Source organism: Nicotiana tabacum, chromosome 15 (genome assembly GCF_000715075.1).
Source record: "Nicotiana tabacum cultivar K326 chromosome 15, ASM71507v2, whole genome shotgun sequence".
NCBI lineage: Eukaryota > Viridiplantae > Streptophyta > Magnoliopsida > Solanales > Solanaceae > Nicotiana > Nicotiana tabacum.
The window spans coordinates 3,601,897-3,613,355 of NC_134094.1; positions in this window are offsets into that span (position 1 = coordinate 3,601,897).

The window sequence follows — 11,459 nt, forward strand, 5'->3', positions numbered from 1 at the left end:
CCTGATACCCAGATTTTCATCGGCCAAAGAGGTCGAACCCGGATCGCCTAAAAGTTTGCGAGACCATAAAAAACGATCTTTGTAGAAATGTAGGGTAAGTATGCGTACAGTAAACCCTTATGGTCTGGCCCTTTTTCGGACCCCGTACATAGTGGGAGCTTAGTGCACTGGGTTGCTCATAAAAAATAACCTAAGGAACAATAGTCACTGCTTTGCCATGACTATTCCTCTTTTTTGGCGTATTAGGGCCATAATACTGAAATTTTGCCTAATTCTTAGATTTTCATATGATAAAGCTCACGCCTTCCGCATGGGCTCGGGCGGCCGGACCCGGATCGCCTAAAAATTTTTGGATCATCAAAAACCACCTAAGGAAGAATAGTTACTACCTCGCCATGGCCATTCCTCGTTTTTGGGGGTTTTAGGGTCATAAAATAGGAATTTTGCCTGATTCCCAGATTTTCATGTGCATGTGGTGGGGCGGGCGGACTTGGATCGCCTAAAATTTTGTTGAACCATAAAAAATGACCTAAGGAATAATAGTCACCGCCTCACAATGACTGTTCCTCATTTTTGTATTTTAGAGCCATAAAATTAAAATTCTGCCTAGTTCCCTGATTTTCATGTGCTATTGCCCACTCTTTATGCATGGGCCGGGGCGGTTAGACCCAGATCGCCAAACATTTTCTCAGCCCATCAAAAATGACCTAAGGAATAATATTCACTGCCTCGCCTTGATTATTACTCGCTTTTGGCATTCCAGATTTTCGTGTACTATAGTACATGCCTTCTGCATGGGCCTGAACAGTCGGACTTAGATCGCCTAATATTTTTTCGGATAATCAAAACCTACCTAAGGAACAATAGTCGTAGCCTCCACATGACTGTTCCTCATTTTTATTATATTACGGCCATAAAAGCCCATGCCTTTTGCATGGGCCCGATGGCCGGACCCGGATTGCCTAAATCTTTGTCGGACAATCAAAAATGTCCTAAGGAACAATAGTCACAGCTTCTCCATGACCGTTACTCATTTTTTGGTGTTTAGGGCCATAAAAATGGAATTCTGCTCGATTTCTAGATTTTCGGTTCATGCCTTCTGCATGGATCTGAATGGCCAGATCCGGATCGCCAAAAATTTTGTCGGACCATAAAAAATGACCTAAGGAACAATAATCACCATCTCGCCGTGACCGTACCTCATGTTTTGGCGTTTTAGGGCCATAAAATTAGAATTACACCGGATTTTAAAATTTTTGTATGCTATAACCTACACCTTCTGCATGGGCCCGGGTGTACGAAGACGCCTCGCCTAAAATTTATCTGGACCTTAAAAACGATCTAAGGAATAATGGTCACCGCATCTTCATGACCGTTACTCTTTTTTGTTGTTTTAGGGCCACAAAACTGGAATTCTGCCTAATTCCTAGATTCTCGCATGCTATAGCTCACGCCTTCCACATGGGCCCTGGCAGCCAGACCGGGATCGCCTAAAATTTTGCCGGACCATTAAAAACGATTTAAGAAACAGTAGACACCACCTCGTCATGACGGTTCCTTGTATTTTGGCATTTTAGGCCCATAAAATTGGAATTCTGCCCGATTTTTAGATTTTTATGTGCTATAGCCCACGCCTTCTGCATGGTCCCGGGAGACCAGACCCGAATCGCCTAAACTTTTGCCAGCCCATCAAAAATGACCTAAGGAATAATAGTCACTGCATTGCCATGACCATTCCTCGTTGGTGTTTTAGCGCCATAAAACTGGAATTCCGCTCGATTCCCAGATTTTCATATGTCATAGCCCATGCCTTCTGCATGGGCCTGGGCGACCGTACCCGGATCGCCTAAAATAGGAATTTCGCCCGATTCTAAGATTTTTCGGTGCTATATCACGCCTTCTGCGTGGGCTCGGGTGGCTGGACTCGGATCGCCTTAAATTTTACTAGACCATCAGAAACGCCCAAAGTAACAATAGTCACCGCTTTGCCATGATCGTTCCTCGTTTTTTGGCGTTTTAGGGCCATAAAACTGGAATTCTGTCCGATTCCCAAATTTTTGTGTGTTATAGTCCACGCCTTATGTATGAGCCCGGGCAGCCGGACTTGGATCGCTTAATATTTTTTTCGATCATAAAAAATGATCTAAGAAATAATAGTCAACACCTCATCATACTCATGGCGAGCCGTTTTAGGGCCATAAAATTAGAATTCTGCCAGATTTCTAGATTTTCATGTGTTATAGCCCACACTTTCTGCATGAGCCTAGGCGACCGAGCCCGGATCATCTAACATTTTGCCGGTCCATCAAAAATGACCTAAGGAACAATAGTCATCACCTCTCCATGATATTTTCTCGTTTTTGGCGTTTTAGAGCCATAAAACTCGAATTTTACTCGATTTCCAAAGTTTTGTGTACTATAGCCCATGTATTCTGCATGGGCTCGGGAGGCCGGAATCAAGTTGCCTAAAACTTTTCTCATCAAAAATGACCTAGGGAACTATAGTCACCACCTCATTATGACCGTTCCTAATCTTTTGCGACTTAGGGCCATAAAACCGAAATTTGACCCGATTCTTAGATTTTCGTATTCTATAGCCCACGCCTTTTGCATGGGCCCGAGCGGGTGGCCCCGGATAGCTTAAAATTCTGTCGAACCATCAAAAATGACCTAAAGAACACCTCGCCATGACTGTACCTCATTTCTTGGTGTTTAGGGCCATAAAACTATAATTCCGTCCGATTTCTAGATTTCTGTGTGCTATAGCCCACGACTTCTGTATGGGCTCGGGCGGCCGGACTCGGATCACTTAAAGTTTTGCCGGACCATCAAAATTGACATAAGGAACAAAATTCACCGCCTCGCCATGATCCTTCCTCGTTTTTGGAGTTTTAGGGTCATAAAATTGGAATTCCGTCTGATTCCTATATTTTCGTTTTTTGGCGTTTTAGGGCCATAAAACTGAAATTCTGGGTGATTCCCAGATTTTCATATGCTATAGCCCTCGCCTTCTGCATGGGCCCGAGTAGTCGGACCCGGATCGCCTAGAATCTTGTCGGATCATCAAAAATGACTTAAGGAACAATAGTCACCACATCGCTATGACCGTTCCTCGTATTTTGGCGTTTTAGGATCATAAAACAGGAATTTTGCCGATTCCCAGATTTTTGTGTACTGAAACCCACGCCTTCTGCATAGGCGCGGGGGACCGTACCCAAGTCACCTAAAATTTTGTCAGAACATCAAAAAAGACTTAAATAACAATACTCACCGCTTCTCATGACTGCTCCTTATGTTTTGGCATTTTAGGGCCATAAAATCGAAATTCTACCTGATTCCCAGATTTTCGTGTGCTATATCGCATAACTTCTGCATGGGCCTGGGCGGCAGGACACGGATTGCCTAAAATTTTGTCGGACTTTAAAAAATGATCTACTGAACAATAGTCACCACCTCGCAATGATCGTTCCTTATTTTTTGGCATTTTAGGGCTATAAAACTAGAATTCTGCCCGATTCCCAGATTTTCGTTTGCCCACGCCTTCTACATGCATCCAGGCAACTAGACCCGAATCGCCTAAAATTTTGCCGGCCTATAGAAAATGACCTAAGGAACAATAGTCATTACTTCTCCATGATCGTTCCTCGTGTTTTGGTATTTTAGGGCCCTATAACTGGAATTCCGCACCATTCCTATATTTTTGTGTTCTATAGACCACGCCATCTACATGCAGCGACCGGACCCAAATTGCCTATAATTTTATCGTCTCCTCAAAAATGACCTAAGGAATAATAGTCATTGCTTCGTCATGACCGTTCCTCATTTTTGACGTTTTTGAGACATGAAATAGGAATTTCACACCATTCCTAGATGTTTGTGTACTATCGCCAACGCCATCTGAATGCTTTTGGACGACCGGACCAAAATCATCTAAAAATTTTCCAGCCCATCAAAAGAGACCTAAGGAATAATAGCCGCCGCTTCGCCATCGCCGTTCCTTATTTTTTGGCATTTTAAGGCAATAAACAGGAATTTCTCACCATTCCTAGATTTTTGTGTGTTATAGCTCACGCCATCTGCATACATCCGGGCTACCGGACCCTATTCGCCTAAAATTATTTTGGCCCATAAACAATGACCTAAGGAACAATATTCATCACTTCTCCATGATCGTTCCTTATTTTTTGGCATTTTAGGGCTATAAAACAGGAATTCTGCACCATTTCTAGATTTTCGTGTGCTATAGCCCACGCCATCTACATGCATCTGGGCAGACTCGAATAGCCTAAAATTTTGTCAGACCATCAAAAAGACCTAAGGAACAATAGTCATCGCTTGGCCATGATCGATCTCGTTTTTTGGCATTTTAGGGCCATAAAAGAGGAATTACACACTATTCTTAGATTTTTGTGTGCTATAGCTCACGCCATCTGCATGCATCCGGGAGACCGGACCTAAATCGTCTAAAATTTTGTCGGCCTATAAAAAATGAGCTAAGGAACAATACTCATCGCTTTGTCATGACCGTTCCTCATTTTTTGGAATTTTAGGGCCATAAAATTGAAATTCCGCCTATACAAAATGACCTAAGGAACAATAGTCATCATTTCTCCATGATCGTTCCTCATTTTTTGGCGTTTTAGGGCCATAAAACAAGAATTCCGCACCATTCCTAGATTTTCGTGTGCTATAGCCCACGCCATCTGCATGTATCCGGGCGATCGGACTCGAATAGCCTAAAATTTTGTCGGCCCATCAAAAATTACCTAAGGAACAATAGTCATCGCTTGGCCATGACCGATCTCATTTTTTGGCATTTTAGGGTCATAAAAGAGGAATTGCACACCATTCCTAGATTTTTGTGTGACATCTGCATGCATCCGGGCGACCAGACCTGAATCGTCTAAAATTTTGTCGGCCTATAAAAAATGACCTAAGGAATAATACTCATCGCTTCGCCATGACCGTTCCTCATTTCTTGGAATTTTAGGGCCATAAAATTGGAATTCTGCCTAATTCGCAGATGTTTGAGTGTTATAGCCCATGCCTTCTATATGGGCTCAGGCGACTGGGTCCGTATCGCCTAAAGTTTTTCGGGCCATCATAAATGACATAAAAATATTAGTCACCGCCACGCCATGACCGTTTCATTTTTTTGCATTTTAGGGCTATAAAACTAGAATTTCATTCGATTCCCAAAATTTAGTGCGCTATAGCCCGCGCCTTCTGCATAGGTCTAGGCAGCCTGACTGGGATCACCTAAAAAAAATTTGGCCCATCAAAAATGACCTAAGGAACAATAGTCATTACTTGTCCATGACCGTTCTCTTTTTGTTTTTTGCATTTTAGGGCCATAAAAGAGGAATTACGCACCATTCTCAGATTTTTGTGTGCTATAGCCCACGCAAATCTACATGCATCAGGCGACCGAACCCAAATCACCTAAAATTTTATTGGCCCTTCAAACATGTCCTAAAGAATAATAATCATCACTTCGGTATGACCATTCATCATTTTTTGACGTTTTAGGGGCATAAAATAGGAATTTAGCATGAATTTTTATTTTTCTTCCATATATGTCCATCCTATCTTCATGGATCCGGGCAACCAGCTACGAATCACCTAAAATATTTTGGACCCATCAGATTCAACCTAATAACCATAGTAATAGCTTCTCCATGACTGCACCTCATTTTTCAGCGTTTTCCGGCCATAAAACAGGAATTCAATATGATTTCTGATTTTTCGTGTGTTAATGTTCACGCCATCTTCATGAATTTGGAAAATCGGCCCCGAATCGCCTAAAATTTTGTGAGCCTATCAGAAATGACCTAATTCAAATAGTCATTGTTTCTATATGATCGTACCTCATTTTTGTTGTTTAGGGCCATAAAATAGAAATTTTGCATGATTTCCAATATTTCGTATGTTAATGTCCACGCAATTTTCATGAATTCGGGCAACTGGCCCCGAATCGCCTAAAATTTTGTGTGCGCATCAGAAATGATGTAATGAACAATAATCATTGCTTTTCCATACCTTTTCTCTTTTTGGTGTTTTAGGGTCATAAATCACGAATTCAGCGTGATTTTTGATTTTCGTGTGTTAATGTCCATTTCATCTTCATGTATTCGGGAAACCATATTGGGAAACAATGGTCATTGCTTCTCCAGGATCATTCCTCATTTTTTGGCGTTTTAGAGCCATAAAATAGGAATTCAGTACGATCTCTATTTTTTCTGTGTTAATGTCCACGTCATCTTTATGAATTCGGTCGACGGACCTCGAATCGCCTAAAATTTTGTGGTCCTAACAGAAACGACCTAATGAACAATCGTGATTGCTTCTTCATGACCGTTCCTTGATTTTTGGCTTTTTAAGGCCATAAAATAGCAATTTAGTACGATTTCTGATTTTTCGTGTGCTAATGTCCATGCCTTCTTAATTCATTCGGGCGACCGATTCCGAATGCCTAAAAATTTTTGGGCCAATTAGAAATGAACTAATGAACAATATTTATTTCTTCTACATGATCATTCCTCATTTCGTTGTCTTTTTACGGCCATAAAATAAGAATTCAGCGCGTAATCGACCCCAAATAGCCTAAATTTTGTGGTCCCATCACAAATGACCTAACGAACAATAGTCATTGATTCTCCATGACCGTTCCTTATTTTTTGGCGTTTTAGGACCACAAATCAGGAACTCAACATGAATTTTGATTTTTCGTGTGCTAATATCTACGCCATCTTCATAAATTCAGGCGACCAACCTCAAGTCGCCTAAACTTTTGTGGGCCTATTAGAAACGACCTAATGAACAATAGTCATTGCTTCTCCATGACAGTTCCTCGTTTTTGTCTATTTATGACCATAAAATAGGAATTCGAGCGACTGATCCCAAATCGTCTAAAATTTTGTGGGCCCATAAAAAATGACTTAATGAACAATAGTCATTACTTTTCCATGACCATTCTTTATATTTTCGTGTTTTATGGCCATAAAACATGAATTTAGTACGATTTCTGTTTTCTCTTATGCTAATGGCCACACGATCTTTACGAATTCGGGCGACCGGTCCCGAATAGCCTAAAATTTTGTGGGCCCATCAGAAACGACCTAATGAATAATAATCATTACTTCTGTATTACTGTTCCAGGTTTTTTGGCATTTTAGGGCCATAAAATAGGATTTCAGCACGATTTTGATTTTCCGTGTGCTAATGTCCACGCCATCTTCATGAATTTGGGCGACCGGTCCCAAATCTCCTAAAATTTTATAGGTCTATCAGAAACGACCAGATGAAAAATAGTCATTGCTTATTCATGACCGTTCCTCTTTTTTGGCGTTTTAGGGCCATAAAATAGGAATTCAACACGATTTCTAATTTTTTGTGTGTTAATAATGTCCACGACATCTTCATGAATTCGGGCGATCATCCCCGAATAGCCAAAATATTCGTTATCCAATCAGAAACTACCTAATAAATAATAGGCATTGCTTCTCCATTATCGTTTCTCGATTTTTGGCATTTTAGGGGCATAAAACCGGAATTCAACACTATTTTCAGCCTAATGAAGCAATAAGTGTTGGTCGCAAGCTACGACATTTCAGTCTGTTAATTTTTTTTTACAAAATCAATATATACTAATACACACGAAAAAGTGATATAATCATAAATTCATATTGCATGATCCCAAACACCAACGAATAAACCCAAAACACCAAAAACTATTATTAGCCGGGATGTATGAAAATAATTACCCATGTTGGATAAGAATCGATTATATAGGGCTCATCATGCATGCATTTCTTTGTGTACCTAACGTTGTTTTGCCGCCTTATCATTGTGTATGAGAGTATTATTAATCTCTTTAGTATTTACATGAATAGTCGGTCATATTTATTATTTACTTTTTCTAGTGTTATATATAGATTATATATTAATTATACATATTTATACACATATAATACATAAATTATGTATATATTATATCTTCGCCGGCTATTTTTAATTTAAATAGTTGGATGAGCGACTATTTGGGTTAATTCTTCTATTTTGTTATAGGCGACGACAACCAAATTAAATTGGCAATGCACTTAATTATATTATATTTATTACTATTAGCTCTGCTAGATTGGTCATGACATGATGTATTTCTTTGCATTTATAGGGATGATTAACTTCAATAATCGGAGGCGGATTGAGAATTTTTACTTCGTTCCAACCTTTAAATTTTTTAGTCCTAAGCTCACTATACTTTTAAAATTATAGGTTCAAAATCTAGTATTCGTTTCTTTTTTTGTGTACTATATATAGTTATGTTCTGTATAAAAACACTAAGTTTAATTGAATCCTTAGAATTAAGGCTACTGTTTACCCAAAAAACGGATGTAGTTGAATTTGTACGTAGTTCTGGATACGTGGTGTAAATTGGCACAAATTGAAAAGATAAGTAGAAATATACCGTATATTGACTTTGAAAAGGAATGAACACCAACCCAAATTGAGTAGACAATGACTGATAAATGAACTAGATGAATCAATATCAAAAGCCCAAAAAAGGACAATATTTGCTATATGTTATGTAAATCTCAATAATCTCTCAATGTGAGAATGTGTGAAGGTTTCTTTCCATGCCCTTTTACAAATGACAGTCACTCTAATATAATGGAGGAATCCTACTTTAAATATAATTAAAAATACATAGTGAGATCCCATGATAGATTAATTAATTAGCCTTTCCTTGATTTCCACCGAGATTTTCTCCCCAGATGTGGCTATAACAACTCTTTTGTCCCTTGGCTCGAGCCCAAACACGGCCGCTCTCGACCATGATCGGCCTCTATTCGCTCGACCTCTATCAGGGCTCGTTCTCGGTCTCGGCCGACTTTGGTCTCGATCGGTCTCTATTTGCTCGACCTCTATCTGGGCACGATATCGATCTCGGTTGATCCCGACCTTGGTCGGTTTCTAGGTCTCGAACTCAGCAGCCCGACTTCACATCATAGCTCGATTCTACACGAGGCCGAGCCTTGGTCTATCATGTCCCAATCTCGATTAGTCATACGAAGGGCAAACTCGGTTTTGACTGTTTATAGATAGTCCCCTCGTTTCTTGGAAAGAATGTGGCGAGAAAGGATATGATTTTTCAACCTCTGACTAGATTCACATTGACGTCTGCGTCGATCATGATTGTGACGTATGTGACAAATGTCACGTGGGTTCAGTTACCAAGGCAATAAATGCGCGTTAGTCAATAGTCGGCCACTGGCAAGTTTGAACTATCATTGTGAGATCTATAAATAGCCCCTCTTCTTCATCATTTTAAACTTTTACCTTCAACGCTTCTCATTCCAAACCTTCTCAGTTTTTTGCCTTCTTCAAAGTTCGCTATTTCCAAATTTTAAAATTTTCTTTGCTTGTTCTTCACCAAATACCAAAATATTTCAGTTTTCCTCCTTTGTTCTTGAAAATTTAGATGGCCAAGATATCTAAAACCGTTCCTCAAAAAGAGGCTGCTTTCTCATCTCGGTCGGGCGGTGAGAAACCGGTGGTGGAGCCATGCCTTGAAGAACTCGTTCCCGGGGGATGTGTTATTGATTCTGACTTTAAGGTCGATAAATCCTCTTCGGTTGTCGGTCGATGCGAGCCAATATCGAGATATTTATGCTCGATACCAATAATTCTCCTTGATGTGGTAAAGAAAGATTGTAATTGGGTAAACAAAGAGGTCGTGATACCGACACCGGAGGAATCGATCACTACCCACGTGGAAGGGTATCTGAGTGTTAACACTTACCCTTTCACGTTGGGTCCCCTCGATCTAGTCATCATCGACTTTTGCAAGAAATACCAGGTGACCCTCAGCCAAATTCATCCTTCTTTCCGGAGGATCATGATCTTGATCCGTTTCTTTGTAAGCAAAATCGATTGGCTTCCCTTCACCCTCGACCACCTCATAAGATTATACAGCCCTCGACTTTACCGAGGCGGGCTGATAAAGCTTCAACGTCGTGCCACCAAGGTGTTCACCTCAAGTATAGATGAAGACAAGGATCGGGGTTGGATGGGTCGATTTGTTCAAGTAAAGACCTTAGACCTGATCCCGGCTGAGAGCATGCCATTTTCTGAGAAATGGAATATGAAACATAAGTATGATCCCGTTTTGAATTTTTGTTTGTTGTTTTACTTCTTCGTCCTTTCTTTATTAGTGTCTTTCTTGATGCAACCACTGCTTGGATGTCGGGTGCGGTTCCCCACCTCGAGAACTGGGTTAAAAACCTGGTTTTGATGTCCATATTTGCCGAGCGCTCATAGCGCGATTTGTCGAAGGGTCGGTGGGAAGCTCGTACTCATGGTAAGCTTTCATCTTGGCTTACCGATTCACCTATCATTCGAGATGACATGTTTTATTCGAAGCATGAGTTTACTTATCTTCCCCTTTTGTAGGTCTCGGAAAGGATGCGGTCATGAGGCCCCCATTAGGTGATGAAGAAGCTTTGCCACCTATCTCAAAACCAGAGAAGGTGATTAAGAGGAAAAGGGCCTCGGACTCCGAGGATCAAAAACCCAAGAAGAGAGCGACCCGTAAACCCAAAGGGGATCACAATCTCACTGACTATGGAGTCGGTCCTGCGTCTAAGGGAAGAAGAAGAAGAAGAAGAAGGTGACTCTGGGCTGGTGGCCCGTGCACGAGCTAGTTCCGATATCTGTAAAGCTTTGGGATCCGTGGGGACTGATTCCGCTCCACTCACGTCGGATAAGGTCGAGGAGAAAACTTCGACCCAAGTTCCTAAGCAAATATGGACCGAGGATGTTTTACCTCGGGGCAAAGAGTCCGTCGAAGAGGCGGTTGATGCTAGTGCAGGAACCGAGTTTAAGGTTCCCGAAGACGGGGGCGGCACCTCAAAAGACATAATCTGGCAATAGAGATCGGTGATTCCCCTTCTTTTCCTTCATTTTCTCAATCGATGATACGTGACGCCCAAGCTGTGGAGGTTTATCACGGGGAGGGAGCCCATGGAGAGGAAGATCCTTTCCATGGTTATTGATTGGGGTAGAATATGCTTTCGGTCCGAGCGATTTGGAGGCTTCGAAGAAGAGCTCAGGCAAGGTGGGAATTCCTCGTCTATTCAACGAAGCTCAACAGGCCCTGAATCGGGTAAGTTCGTTTTCTCTTCGTCAACTTTCATACATGTATTTTTCTTTTTTTGTATAACTCCTTTTTATTTTTTGTAGGCTTCTGCACTCTATCACGAGGCATTTTTTTGATCCCGAGGGGAGCTAAGCCGGGCCGAAGCTAAAATTTGAGGGCTTACTGAGGGGAAAGAGATGCCTTCAAGCTTCTCAGTGAGCAGAGGGAAGGAGAAGCAAAAGGACTTCGGGCCAAGCTAGAAGCAGCTCGGAAAGAACAAGCTGATTTGTCCAAGCAGGTAAAGAGAATCTTTGAAGTTAAT